Raw genomic sequence first — 16037 nt, forward strand, 5'->3', positions numbered from 1 at the left:
ATTTATTAATTGGATGAATTGTGGTTTTGTTTTAAATTTTTTTATATATTCTGGATATTAATTCTCTGTCAGATGCATAGCTGGCAACGATTTTTTCCGGTTCTGTAGGCTGTCTTTTCATTCTGTTGATTGTTACCTTTGCTGTGCAGATGCTTTTTAATTTGGTGCAATCTAATTTGTCAATTTTTACTATTATTTCTTGAGCAATTGGAGTCCTATTCAGGAAATCATTGCCTAGATCTATATCTTTTTTTTCACGTTTCATTCACTTTATTTTTCTGGTATAAAAACCCTATGTTGTAGCCATAGCTGGAGCTTGAATCCTCTGTAAGAGACTCTGGTGTGGGTTTTCACAAGATGATCAGTGAATTCCTGATAGGGAGACTTGGTAACACAGTCTCTTTCCAGAGATTTGGAGACAAGTAGCTATATGTCTTAGAGATGGCATCAAAGTGGCCTGGTGAATTGCCCAAGGTGGCAGTGCACCCCCTGGAAGAAGCGTAGCAGTCATCAATACCAGCAGCAGCAGCAGCAGCCTCTTGGGCACAGGGGCTGAGACAATGCCAGTACTTCTGGGGACAGGGATGAGTCGCACCAACACAGAACCACAACATCCTGTCTCCTTGCAAGGGACAGTATGGGGCTTGCTAATCTTGTTCCCCCAGTAGCCTCTCTACACAGGAACAATGGCGAGCTTAGCCAGGATGGTGGCCCCTCGGATAGCAGTGGCTACCTCCTTGAAGCACTTAACTCCCAGGCCAATGTGACCATTGTAGTCCTCGAGAGCAACAAATGCTATCAGTCTGCTGGCCAGCATGGGTCTGCTTCTGTACAGGCATGGTCTTCAAAATCTCATCCTTGAGTGATGCCCCCAGGAAAAAGTCAATGGCCTCAGACTCCTTGATAGGCAGAGAGAAGAGATAGATCTCCTCCAAGGATCTATCTTCATGTCCTTGACCAGGCAGCCCAGTTTGGTGACCAGGATACACTCCTTGTCTTTGGTCTTATCTCCATGAGCCTCAAGCCACCTGGCCAGGGTCCCAACCCCAACCACCACTGTGATTTGGCCTTGGAGGCCACTGCCAAAACCTATATGGAAGCCCCTGTGGTCACCCATTCTGGGGCCATGAGGTCTTCAGGCCCTCTGGGTCTTCCTGGTGCACCGGTCTCATCCACCATTTGGTGAGAGAAGAATCTCAGAATCTTAGGTCTTACATTAAGGTCTTTGATCCACATTGAGTTATTTTTGGACACAGTGAGAGATAGGGATCTGTATGTGTAAGTCCAGTTTTTCCAACCACCATTTGCCAAAGAGGCTGTGTTTTCTCCAAGACTTGTTTTTGGCTCTTTTGTCTAGAATCAGGTGGCCACAGATGTGTGGTTTTATTTCTGGGTTGTCTCTGTTCCATCGGTCTATGTGTCTGTTTTTTTATGTCATGCTATTTTGTTGTTTGTTTGTTTTGGTATACAGGATTGAACTCAGGTGTACTTAACCACTGAGCCTTTTTTATTTTTTATTTTGAGACAAGCTCTCACTAAGTTGCTTAGGGCCTTGCTAAATTGCTAAGGCTGGATTTGAACTTGTGATCCTCCTGCCTCAGTCTCCAAAGCTGCTGGGATTGTAGGTATGCTCCACTGTATTTGGCATTTTGTTGTGTTCTTATTAGGTTTTGCTAGTAGGGTAATAATGGTTTTGTAGAATGAGTTTGAAAGGTTCTTTCCTTTTCTATTTTATGGAATAGTTTGAGGAGTATTGGTGTTAGTTCTTCAAAAGTCTGGTAAAATTAATCTGTGAATCTGTCCATTCAAAGCCATTTTGAATAAATACAGAGACCACAAAGAAGCCAGGTGACTACCAACCAATGTAGCAGACATGTGGCCCAGCCCACTTCAGACCCTTAGAACAGAGCTTGCCATTCTAATTCCTAAAACATGCCGGAGTGCCTTCAGAGACCTTGGAAGGGTGATTGGTAAACCAGTAAGTGTTAGACTCACTGGGGGACATGTTAATAAAGGCAGATTTGTGGACTTCACTCTCTAATGATGATACCTTAGGTCACAAATGATACTTAGCAATCTACATTTTAAGTCTGACTCCCAGATGATTCAAAATAAACATTGAGAAGTGCAATGTTAGAAGGTGTTGGGCATAGACAGAGGAAAAGGAATAAAACAGAGAAGGAACAAAGAGGCAGAAAATGAAGTGGTAATGAGATGAGGAAAAGAGGAGGAAGAAGAGAGAACCAAGAGAACACTTCAAATGGGGTGGACAGCATGAGAGTCAGAGCTCCCAGACAGTGACTTCTGCACCAAATTAATTGCTTTAAAGCTCTGATCATTAAGAAGCAGTCTTCCCTCTAATAAACTCCAAAGGCAAAAATGAGCATTGCAAGCTACATGATCTAAAGGAGTAGATTAAAGTAAAAGAGATTATCAGGCTATCTTTTAGCTGGGGAGAAATCTCTTTTCTGCATGTGAGAGCAGGATATGGTGGGTTGTGAGTACCCAGCAGGTCTTCCCACACGTTACAATTCAGAGGGAACTAACAACGCAGGAGCACCTGGGGACAAAGAAGACCTAGAAATGCCTGACTTGATGGGATGTATTTCATAGTATAGAGATGCTCCTTGACTTGATGGGATGTATTTCATAGTACAGAGATGCTCCTTGATTTATAATGAGGTTCCATCCAGATAGACCTAGTGCAAGTTGAAATTATCCTAAATCTAAAATGTATTGAACACACCTAAGCTACTGCATGTCCTAGCTAAGCAACACAGGACAGTCGTCATCTCTTATGATTGTGGGGCTGACTGGGAGCTGCAGATCTCTGCCACTGCCCAGCATCCCCAGAGAACATCACACTACATATCACTAGCCAGAGAAAAGATCCAAATTCAAAATTCAAAGTATGGTTTCTCCTGAATGCATATCACTTTTGCAATCCCATAAAGTCAAAAAATCATTAAATCAAACCATCATAAATGGGAGACCATCAACTTTTTGGAAGGTAAACTTTTTTTTTCCTGCTATGTGGTTCTTAGATGAAAAAATTGAAACGCCTTTGGATTTATTTACACCACTTCACTCTTGGAAGAAAATTGATGTATGTCTACTAAGAAACTGAGTGAGTCAAATTTTAGCAGTGAAGGATGGATTTTTTTTTAAAGAGAGAGAGAGAGAGAGAGAGAATTTTTTAATATTTATTTTTTAGTTCTCGGCGGACACAACATCTTTGTTGGTATGTGGTGCTGAGGATCGAACCCGGGCCACACGCATGCCAGGCGAGCGCGCTACCGCTTGAGCCACATCCCCAGCCCCAAGGATGGATTTTTTTTTAAAAAAACACTTTTTAGTTGTAGATGGACACAATAACTTTATTTTATTTACTTATTTTTATGTGGTGCTGAGGATTGAACCCAGTGCCTCACACATGCTAGGCAAGCGCTCTGCCACTGAGCCACAACCCCAGCCCAGGATGGATTTTTGATGAAGGTCTCACCCCTGAGCATGCATCAGAAGGACCAGGAGGGCTTGTTAAAACTCTTTGCTTGGCCTCATCCATGGAATGTCTGATTTAGCAGGTTTGGGATAGGTATAAGATTTGTTGATGCTGCTGGGATCATACTTTGTAAACTACTAGATTAAACAAAAGTCCAAGTTTTAGAACTAGGTCTGGAATATCCAAAGAGTGAAGTATATAAAGCCTCGCCTAAAAACTGGAACAAGTGAAAATATCTGCAGACCCTAGTCAAAAACATGACAGGGTGTGTGGGGGCAGGTCTTGTAAGATTAATACTCCCCTATTTTAGCTGGATTAGCATTTCTACCTCCTACCTGTGCACTTGCTTCTTAGAGGAAAGAACTTTATGTTGTGGCACCATAATTCTCCACACTCCTTCAAGATGAAAGTGATGTATTTATATCTGCTCTATTAAAAGACACCAAGTAAAATGGGAAGCTCTATGTCAACCTGTGGCTTAGAATTCAGGTCATTCCCAGCTTCTGAAGAGACTAGACAGCTTCATATGAATAATGAACCCTCCAGAGACCCTTTGTTCCACCCAGTAATTTTCAATGCTTGGGACAGGCATGATCCACTGTTTCATATTTCCAGCCCCTTGCAGAATCCTGCAGGCCATGCTTTTTACTGTCCTTCCGTTAAGGCAGTTTTGGTGGACGTAAATGTCTCAGGACACAAGTTGAGCTAGCATCGAATTACTTCTTGGAATATACAAAAACAAGATCTTCTTAGTCCTAGGCCATAAATTAGACTGTTGGAAAGGGAACATAGAAGCTCTTTGAGGTCACTAGGAAGACACTTTGGGTTGGTCCTTACTGTAACAAGAGAAGGGCAGCTACTTAGTAAGTCCCAGAGGGAGCTTTCATTCAGCCTTCGAAGTCCACCATTCTGTTCCTAACAAAATGTGCCTCTCCGAATGCACACAACCCAGCTAGAGCTCTTTACTTTTGCTTTCACTTTAATCTGCATTGATGGTTACCCAAAGATATTCAGAGCTCTAAATCATAGAGTGAATGAATTAAGGCCTCAGATTAAATTAGGAATAAAACATGAGAGGAGAATCTCTTAGAGTAGCTTTTCATAACTATGTGAGGGCTCCCAGGCTTCTGTGTGAAGCCTACAAAACTACTGAATGCTCTTTCCAGAAAAATACACCTATAGATAATATTTTGCATACAACGAATTGTGCAGACCCCACAGGTTTACAATACATAGCTCATACCAGAGAGGAATACTCCCAGCGAAACAAAAGAATCTGGGGTAGGAGGAAGAAGGGGCAGAAGGATGAACAGGGGCAAGTCTCCAAGCAAGCAGCCCTTGAATTAAGGTAACGTAGTACTAGCTACTATAACAAACACCTCTCTGTATCTGAGTATCTTAACACATGAAAGTCGCTTGTGTATGTTCCTTGTCAGCAAGTGAGTGGTTTTCCCACTGGTGCTCATTCAAGGACTTGGGCTTCTTCCACTTTGTAGCACTTTTGTCCCCAAGAAGAATCCTGTACATACAGCCAGCAGGAGGAAGACCACTGATAAGGTAGATCTAGTTCTTCACAATCATAGCCTAGAAGTGCCACATATCATTTCCAGTTGTATGTCATCCATGAGACCTGGCTACAGGACCACATCTGAATGGAAATGGGGCTGCAGAATGTAACCTTTATCTGTGAAATTGTTTCCTAGCATCAGCTTTACACCACGGGAAGTGGAACATAAATTTTTGGTAGCCAGCAAACAATATGGCTACCTAACCATTATGTGCAGGTGAGATCAGTTTAAAATAAAAGACAAGGTGATTTGAAAGGGGGAAAAAGCTGTCAGAAGACATTATAAAAGTCAAAGTATGTGTAGAATAGGGCAGTTGTGATCCCAAATTATTGGCAGCAAATACATGAGGTTGCAGATAAATTGTCTTTCAGCCTCAACTTTCTAAAACCAGATGGTCAAATCTCTCCCCTCTCTCTAGCTCTATCCTTCCTTCTTTCTATTCTAAACAAAAGTGCCAGTCCCAGGAATAACTTGTCATTTATAATAGATGTATCCATTATCCATCTGAACCAGAATTTAGTTTCTTGACTGAAAAAACAATAAGGTAAAGTAGGGAATCATACAAAAATGGTACAAACTTGAAGCATTCTATTTAACTTAAAATGTAAATATGACTTCATTCACTAAGCTTTTGCTGTACATCCAAGTCATTTTATTTGAATACAAACCCACTGATAAGAGTCACAGGCTTTCCTTTGTGCATGAACTGTGCCTAATTGCACCATCTATGACTTCCAGTTTCAGTTTCTTGAAAGTGGAGTAAGACACTTGTGAAGTGGTAATCCCTCCAAGTTTTAACTAATTTTTTTTTCCAATCTTTTATAATTGTTTGGCACACACATCATTCAATAGCAGTTTCAGCTACCCACTACTACTGAATCTTTCCAAAATTTGAAACCTAGTTTCCATAGAAACTCCTTTTTGCATTTACATTTTATCAATTTACATGTTGTATACATTACTTAATTTTGATAAGTGGAACAATGATTATAAAGAGGTTTGGAAACAGACAATCAACTGGTAGTATGTGTAGAACTCAGCCAGTGAGAACAGAAGCTTAGGTGTATTGAGTGTGGTTCTGAGAATTTAGAAGACCGTGGGTCTCAGCATGTTTTGCAGCAGGATTAGAGAGTCTGACTTAATTTTATGTGGTTTCCAGCCTCCAAGATTGCCCTCAAGGATCCTTGCCTTTTGGTGCTTACACTCTGTCTAGTCTCCTCCCACACTGAATCCTCGGCTGGTCTGTGTGACCACTAGAATATCACAGAAGTGTCCAATGTATGACTGCAGAAGATCTGTCATAAAACGTGTTCAAACTTCTGCCTTGCATTTATACACAATGGAATATTACTCAGCACTAAAAAATAATAAGATCATGGCATTTGCAGGGAAATGGATGGCATTAGAACAGATTATGCTAAGTGAAGTTAGCCAATCCCCAAAAAACAAATGCTGAATGTTTTCTCTGATATAAGGGGGGTGACTCAAAATGGGGTAGGGAGGAAGAGCATGGGAAGAAGATTAACTCTAGATAGGGAAGAGAGGTGGGAGATAAAGGGAGGGAGAAGGGTAATTGCATGGATGGTGGAAGGAGACCCTCATTGTTGTACAAAATACATGTATGAAGATGTAAATTTGGTGTCAACACATCTTGTATACAGAGATATGGTAAATTGTGGTATAAAGGTGTATTAAGAATTGTAAGGCAATAATAATAATAATAGAGCTCATGTAAAGAAAAAAAAAACTTCTGCCTTGGTCTCTTATATCGCTGGATTTTGGAGAAATCATTGTGACATGAGTACTTTCAAGGAGCCCTGTAGAGAGACTCACATGGAAAAGATCTGAGGTTTTCCACCAATTGTCAGCATCAATTTGCCAACCATGTAAATAAGCCACCTTGGAAACTCACTGTCCAGTCCCAGTCAAAGCTTCAAATAACTGCAGTCTTGGCTAATACTTGACTGCACTATTGTAAGAGATCTCAAGCCAGAACCATTTGGCCAAGCTGCTCTTGAATTCCTGATCCCTAGGAGTTTGAGAATATAAATGTTTATTGTTAAAGGGAACCAAGTTTTAGGGTGGTTTGTTATTGGTAATAGACAACTAATACATTTGGCAAAAATGGTTTTATGTATGTCATTTAGAGAAGTTTCTGCAATAATGGGATGTCCATTGTGCAGGAAACTGCCCTACTTGTATTTGCTTTTCTAGGATGGTGGCCACAGACCACGTGTGAGGTGGTAGTTTAGGGTTAAGGCTGTGATCATGAAAAGGACCATGTGATGATAAATTAAAATTCTTGGCCTTCTTAGCCCAAGGCTCAACCAAACTAACAAATTTAGGCTTGATTTAGGGTTGGTAAGACCTCGAAAGCTTTTTTTCTTCTTTTGATTTTTTTTTAGTTGTAGATGGACACAATGTCTTTTTGTTTATTTTTATGTGGTGCTGAGGATCAAACCAAAGTCCTCATGCATATGAGGCAAGCGCTCTACCAGCTGAGCTACAACCCCAGCCCACCAAAGCTTTTTTTAGTCAAAGGGTGATCTGTGAACCAGCAGCATTAGCATCACTTAGGAGTTTGCTAGAAATGCAACATCTCATGCCCCAAGACAGACTTTAGAATGTGAACTGGCATTTTAACAACATCCTAGGGTATTTATGTGTATTTTAAAATCAGAAAAGCACTTTAAGAATTGTTTGGTGACTTGGAAATTGAAGTGAATACATTCTATGAGGATTGCTTCTGGAAAGGGTTTCCTTTTTCTAGAAAAAGATTCCAAACCTGACAGGAACACCTGAATCGGGGCAGGTTGGATTTCAAGTCTTCCAAGATTAATTCCAGTTTTAAATATTCTATTGGTCTATTCTGTGATCCTTATCTCCAATTTCACCCTGTCTTAGAGCCTACATTTCACTATTTCCTTTCTGCCTGCCCTTTGTTGTGCTCTTGTTTGCTCTAATGGGGCACATTCATCAAAACCCAATAATGTTTCCTTCGACTTGAAGATGCGTACATGGCTCTGAGAAGAAAAACCATATTTTTCAGATTGTGGTGTACTTAAGACACATGGCTACTGAGAGAATGAGAGGGCAGACTGCTGCCTCCTGTTATTTACATCCTGAGATTCTCCATCAGGGTACAAGACAGCCTGTGAGCTGGAAGGCAGGATCTTATAGGGCCAAGCAGGAGGCTGGAGAAGTCATTAATTATGTTCTCACAAAAAAATATTTAGTGCCTTTTCTTAACATTACAGCTACCATTGCTGCTGGTAATGCCCTTTTATTTGACCAGGGGGTTTGCTCCTATTAGATTAGATGAAGTGTCTCATCTAAGGCACAATAACAGATTTGGCCCTGTGGTTTAGCTGCTGGCTGTGGTTGACTGATACCCAAGCTTTTGACTCCCTGCTGCGTATCTAAGCAGTACAAGCTGCAGTCAATGCATTTAATCTACATAAAAAGAACACAAATTGCACGTTAGCCTTTTTGAGTCCAGTAATCAGCCCCCTTCCCCACTTTATGCTCTTCTGGACAATTTGAGGCACTCTTGTGTGATCCAGAGAGGTTGCAAATTTTTTTTTTTTTCCCAAGTCAGGTAAAAAGAAAAAGTCTTTTGCATTTTAATTGCACTTGATCTGCTCATTGAATGACCCCTGTAATTTATATATTGTTCATAGTTAGTGCTTTCTGCAGTCCTGCTGTGCAGCTGATAACATAATTCACATGCACTTGCAACTTGGGCTCTGTGAGTAGTGGCTTCGGGCTTTCTTTTCTTTCTGAGTTTGCAAAATTCTCTGGCTCATCCTTCAGAATCAGGCTGTCAGTCACTGCCTGCTTATGTAGGTATAGTGAAAAGGCCACTCAATGAGCCCCAGCCTACCCCTTTGTTTACGTTTAAAAATTGTCCTTTCCTTTCCAGCTGCCTGTGTGATTCGCAGCTGGTTGGCTATTGGTGATACAGCTTCCCCTACAACTTCCCTGGATCGTGCAATTCATTGGCTTAAACTAGATCTGTGAAGAGAACCATAAACACAGGTGTCACACTCTGGCCAGCTAACTAAGAGGCAGTAAGATCCCAGATGATCAATACATACAAAGGGAATTAATAAATAGGGAATAGGGAGATGGCTTTTAAAAAATTTTTGAACACATTAGATGGTGAGCTCTTTGGAACTAGAGGTAGGCTATTTTGTACTTTGAAAAATATTCTGAATGAACATTTACAGCAAATCTGTTGGAAGTCAAAAGTTCCGTTTTTATAAAATAGGTATTTAACCATTTTATTTGCTTCATATTCACATGGAAGCTATATTCTTTACATTCTCTAGAAGGGTAAATTATGGGGTTGAGTTAGAAGATTTTGGCCCATCTTAGGTTTTGCGCTAGTGGTTTTGCTTCCCAAGCCCTTTGGGTGGAGATTGAACCTTTGCCACTCAAAGTGTGGTCAGTGAGCTGGCAGCAGCAGCAGCAAACCCAAGAGCTTGTTAGAAATGCAGATTCTCAGGCTCTATCCAGACCTAGTGAATCAGAATCTGCATTCTAGGAAGATCCCCAGGTGGCTTGTGCAATGCAGTTTGAAAAGTGCTGGATTAGACAATTGGGTATCAATCCTGGCTGCATATTCAAATCATCTGAGAACCTTGCCAAACAACAACAAAACAACAACAAACCCAAACAAACAAACAAACTCTGATGCCTGGCCCCTGGCCCTGGCCCCAGAGATTGCTTGGTCACTCTAGCAGTTTTATAAGATCTTCAAGTGATCTAACATGACACTAATGGTAAAGATCACTGGATTACACAAAATCTTAGAGAAGGATAGGATTCTAAACAAGCAATTCTAAACCTAAATCAGTGCCCCATGGACATTTTCAGTTTCCTTGTCCAGTCTCCCAGGGGAACCAGCAGGGATTTTAGCACAATTTAACTTGACAAGTATTTATTCAGTGCCTATTATGGGTCCATCTCACCACACTCCACAGCTCCACTCCAACAAGCCAGAAGGCAAAATTACCTTGTGGGTAGGATAGAGTTTTCTGTAGTCTCTTGTGCCGTAATACTGAAAAGTCACAGGTCACCCTGTGTTTCTGTGGATGGCTCCATGGGAAATGGGTTCTCAGCTCTGAAACATACCCCTTTGTAGAAGTTGCAGGACATACCAATCTGGGTTCCCAAGAAACAGTTTTAGAGAATCCCAATTTCATGAGCAGACATGATTTAGTATTTTGGCATATTTCTAGCATACATATAGCAAATTTCTGCCTTTTTTTAATAGAAGAGAGGCAGGTGGCATTTTAGGAAAGATTTTGGAATGGAAGTCAGAAGACTGGGTTTGAATTCTTATGTTATCACTAAGCAGTTTGTTAGAATGTCTGAAATTTATTTTAAAATTTCTCCAATTACCAATTACAGTGGTATTACATGTATCAAATTTAGATTAAGCAATAACCCAGATGCCAATCAAGCACACATACTCCAGGGCTGGTCTATGTGCATTCTAAGCAGAGAAGCCACCCTCCAGAGGCTACTATTATACCCATTTCTGATATCTAGATCACCTAGGTTTTGCTAATGAGCATAGCAAATGCCAGAAAGGAGTTTTATTAGTGAAAATAAATGGCTTGCTCAAGGGTGTTGAAATGAGCTCTCCCTGATGAAATCACATGAATTCAAGATATATGGATCATTTCAAATATTTTAGTCATACTACTTACTCTCACATGAACCCCAGGTATAAGAACATAGTGACATCCATTGCTTATACCCTTAGGAATTGAACTCCCAAATTGAACCTTAGGTGTGTCCCAGTTCAACCATTGAGTTAAGAGGATTCATTGTTGTCTGAAGCTGACTATATCATAACTCATCTCTGCTATATTGCTGTGTCTATGTTTGAGTGAAGCTTTCATGCAAGGTGATAGAATATAGTTTGAGAATTGCTTTCCTTATAATCTTGTCCTGAGGCTGTAACTGAATAGCTAGCACTCACCTAATCAAACATTTTCAGTGGCTACCGTGTTCTAATAGTTGAGTACAAACAAACAGGCCCAATTCATCTACAACCCAATTATTTGACCTTGAGTCTCATATCTAGTTGCTATATCTCTCTGATCTCAGGCATTTTATTAAAATAAAGGCATGAGGATCATTTTAAAAATTCTTTTTCCAGCTTAAGATGCTTATTTTAAAACTTCTTACGGAAGAGAAAAAGCCAAGCAGATTAAGATACACCAGACTGCAGTATCTTGCATTTGAGTGCCCCCTTCTCTACATAGCCCCCTCAATCATAGCCCATAGTATGTGACTCTCATTTCAATAATCCCAAGCCCCTGGGAAGCTTAGCCCATGTTTGCCATTCTCTCTGTATGGTTTCAATTAAGTCTGCGGACTGTAATATGGAATCCTGACAAGGTTGTGAATGTTGCTTAGTTAATAGAATATTCTGGCAAAAAAAGCAGAGTGGAGGAGATGGGACTTTACAATTGTCTCACTTAGCAAGCAGGCTCCTTTTATTCTGAGAAATACTGACAGTGGGGTTGGTTTCAATTTAACATTTTCCTTCAAGGGAACCTAGCAGTGGTACTCAACTCCCAGTGTGGCTTAAACAAGCATCAAGTCTGATGACCCCAAGGCATGGTGCTTTGTGGGGAGAGTCAATGACAACAATTGTAGGAGGCAGACCCCAAATGATGAAGTGCAGTCACTTGCCTGTTCTAGCAAAGGAGGAAGAGCACATTTAATTGACCCTTTAGTAGATAGTTATTCTCATTTTGTCTTCCTAAACTGTCTTGTTATCTTTCTATTGTGGCTTCCCGAGGATTCCTGGCGTGGGCCTTTTATAGTCCCTAATGAAGCCATTGTACTATTTTCAGTTAAGATCTAGAGCATGAAACAAAAAGGGACTCTGACAGAGCTCTTTCCAGTGCAGTTATTGAAAATAATCCCAACTTATTGGGACAAAAAAATAACTGAGATCAAGAAAAAGATGAAGCTATTGTTGCAATCTTGTGCAACTCCAATGAGGAAAATGCTGGGCAGCAAACCAACAGAGACAGTTCATCTCTAAGAGTTTTTCCTTAGAAAAATTCTTTAGGACATCTGGCCCCCAGCTCTGGAGTTCTCCTGTTTTGTGTTATCTAAGTATTTGTTGACCTTCGGTTTTGCTATATGTTCTGGGTTTTCTAAAAGAACATACCTTTATCTTAAAAGAAAACATAACATGAATTAACCACTAAAGGCTTCAAGCAGATTGTGATTATATACTACCATGCCTGGGTATATTTTAAATAATGAAAACATTAAAAATGTGAGCATCAGAAGTCTTGGTTAAAATGTATCATGAAATATAAGGTAGAAGAGTTTGGCAGGTATTTCTTTGAGGTAGATGGGATTTTTAAAGTCCCCATCATATTTCTAATCTTGGCCTAGTAATTGGCTACTAAACAAGTTTATCAGTAAGCAGTTACATAAAATTAAAGAGCCCTTCATTCATTTCTTTGAAGGATTTTGAGTATAAAATCTCATTGATCCTAAAATTTTTCCAGAACCAAATGCAGTGTTCCTTGAACTCATGTTAAGATATCTTTCTTAGGTAAGCATTCAAAAAATATCCACTGTATGCCAATTACTATCTACCATGGTTTGAATGTGTCTCCCAAAGTTTGTGTTTAGAAACTGAATTCTCCTCCATGCAGCAGTGTTGGGACATGGGGCCTAGGGGGAGGGACTTTGGGTCCTGGGGGAAAAGTTGTCATGTGGTGCCTTCCTCCATGTTATGATGCAGCAAGAAGGCCCTTACCACATGCAGCCCCTTGATTTTATACTTTCCAGCCTCCATAACTGTGAACCAAATACATTTATAAAAATAAATTTCTCAGTCTCTGGTCTTCTGTTATAGCAGCACAAAATGGACTAGACACTGTGCTAGAAGATTTGGAGTGTATCATCAAAAACTATAAAGAAGTACAGATAGAACTCAAGAACTACCAGCTGCTACCCTGATTTTGAAATCCAAAATCAAGCATTGAACTATGGGAAGTGCTAAGACATCTATCTAATGCCAAGAGGCTAGCAGAAATGAGATGCAGATGCTGTGCCCTGGAACTTGAAAGAAGTTAGAAGGTCCAGGGGGAATCAACTTCTTAATTCACCCCATTCTCATCTCCTTACTCTTGTTTTTGTATCTCTGAGGACACTGATCTCAAGTCAGGAGTGAGTCAGTTGGTCACTGTATGTGGTGTCTTAGCCACAGCCACCCTTCAGAACCATCTGTAGAACTTGTAAAAATACACATTCCCTAACCTCAGCCTGGATTTCAGAATTATTGGGTGGAGCTAAGGATACTGTGTTTTTGAATCATTTTGCTTGTGATTCTGATGATGCACAGCCAGAGTTAGGACACACTGGACATAGGATCAATGCACCCAAGAACACATTGTGCTAAGGGGCCATGGAACTAGAAAAAAAAATGTAAAGCCAAGTCTCTGCCTACAAGTGATTTATTACAACCAGAAGAGAATGTCAGAGAGAGAACAAGAAAATAATAGAGCAAGTCAGACGAAAACAACCCAGAAGGAAGGCCATGGAGTCTGTGTGATACATTTGTTTTTTCACAAGTAGGAAGCAGTATTTTAGCTTATGCACAAGCCGACATAAAAATTATTGAACCATTGGAATTCCATGCTGGACCATCATAGCATTGGAAGAGTAAGACTGGTTCACCAAACTATAGCTCAACCCCCTCCAAATCTTCACAGCTAGATTCCACCCCCAACTAAATGGATCCTCATGGGCCTATGCACCAGTAGGCTGGGATGTTCATGTAAAATCTATTAATACCGCCCTGTAGTTACCCCTCAGCCTTACCTCTGGCATATAGTGTCATACTGGCTGCATAGTGTGCTTTTGAGAAAAAGAACCAAGGGAAGAAGTCCATGAAAGCTGTGGAGCCTGACTTGGGCCATTTGGGTAGAGAACTCCAAGGTTCTTTTCATTTAAACCATATTTCTTTTAGAATTTCTAAAATAATTTCTCACCCTGTAAGAAGGGGCTTAGCTAGAGTAGAGACCTCTAATAGGAAAGGCCCACGACAGGGTACTTCTTGATGGGGTCAAAGAATAATTCTGTGTACAAGCAAGATGGTGAATGAGTTCTAAAAAGTACAGCTTGGCCCATAGATATGTGGAATTTAGTATCTGGAGAATTGTCCCAGAGAAGAAGTTTGTATCAGCCTCTAGCCCTTTAGTCCCAGGTGTAGGTTCAAATTTGAATCTATTAGCCACACCTGTTTGAGGGGTTTATGGTTAAGATTCAGTTCAGCTGAGATGTAACAGGATCAAGTTCAGCTAAAAAAAAAAATCAATAGTGGCATAAACAAGATACAAGTTTTTACTCTTATCCATAAATGTAATCATCCAGGGCTACTGAAGTGACTTCATAATCGTCAGGGTCATCTGCTCCTTCTAGTTTGATTCTCCACCATCCTCAAGACTTGGTTTCTACTTCATGGTACAAGATGGCCACTTGAGCTCTGCCAATCACATTCATATTCCACCTTACTGGAAGGAGGAAAAGAAGAAAAAGTGCTTCCTATGTGAAGATACTTCCCTGAATTTGCTTACCACACTTTCAAGAGCCCCAAATGTCTACAACTCCTGCCTAGCTAAGAATGGGGATTTGGCTCCTAAGGAAAAAAATGAATTGTGTGATAACTAGCAGTATGTGCCAAGGGATTGTTAATTTCAAACAGCAGAAACTGACTCTGGAAATTTTAAGCAAAAGGGGAGTTTACTGGATGACTGTTGTGTGGTTCAGATAATTGACAGGTTGAGTAGAGGGTCAGACTATGAAAGTGAACAAGTGAGCTAACCGGAACACCATCATCAACCCAATCCTCAGAGCTGCCAACACCACCAGACTCTAAATGCTGCCACTGATGCTGTGTATAATTTCTCATCTGTCCCTGCAGCTTGGCATCAATCTGTCTAAATCTGTAGCTGCTACATGTGTTTGGTGGTAACATATTGGACAATGCAGATACAGAATATTTACATCATAGCAGAAAGTTTTACTCTTCTAGACTCTTCTAGTCCTGGACCAAGGTATCCAATTTGCCAAACTAGTTCATATACCTCTCTCATAGCAGCCTGGGCTGCCCCCACCCAGCTGCAATAGAACTCACTTAAAATAGGAAGGGGATTTAGATACAGCTAAAAGTGTGGGAAATGTCCTCTATACAGTTACTAACATTGTGATCTTAGGATAACTACTTATCTAGCCTCAATTTTGCATTTGTACAATGGAAATAATGATTACTGCATTTTTGGATTGTTATGAAGATAAAAAGACATGAAAATTACCAGGACCATTTGGGTCAATACAGTCTTAGATATAATCACCAAATTGAATGCATGGCCCTTGATTGGATCCTGCTTTGAACAACCAGTTACAAAAGGTATTGGGGAAATTTTGATATGGAATAAGTATGAGATAATACTAAGGAATTACTGTTAATTTTGTTAGATGTGATAATGGCGTTGTGATTATATAAGATGTGATAAAGCTTTAAGGACAAAATATTATTATGTCTATAATTCTAAATACTTCAGCAAAAAGTGGATGAAATAAATATGACAAAGTGTTAGCAACTGTTAAATCTAGATGACAGATAAATGGGTGTTATTCTCCTTAATCTCTGTTCTTTTTTTTCTGAGATGGAGTTTGCTATGTTCCCCAGGCTGCCCTTGAACTTGTGATCCTCCTGCTTCAGGCTTCTGAGTAAGTGAAATTATAGACACATGCCACCATACCCAGCAATCTCCATTATTTTTGACGTTTTTGGTAACTTATTCAAGAAAGAAAAGCATCAGGTCCATAGCAGGAGTTCAATAACTGCATTTCCTTTCTTGCCTTCATAGTCTTAGGGGCCTTGTGATCTTCTGTAACTACGGGGATGTTTTCCCTAT

The 16037-nt window shown here is 40.2% G+C and overlaps 1 pseudogene; it reads right to left on the minus strand.

Annotated features, from left to right (window-relative positions):
• Window positions 1-292: 292 nt before the first annotated feature.
• LOC101958710 (small ribosomal subunit protein uS5 pseudogene) lies at window positions 293-1304 on the minus strand (annotated as a pseudogene).
• Window positions 1305-16037: the final 14733 nt, after the last annotated feature.

This window comes from Ictidomys tridecemlineatus, chromosome X, assembly GCF_052094955.1.
Source record: "Ictidomys tridecemlineatus isolate mIctTri1 chromosome X, mIctTri1.hap1, whole genome shotgun sequence".
Lineage (NCBI taxonomy): Eukaryota > Metazoa > Chordata > Mammalia > Rodentia > Sciuridae > Ictidomys > Ictidomys tridecemlineatus.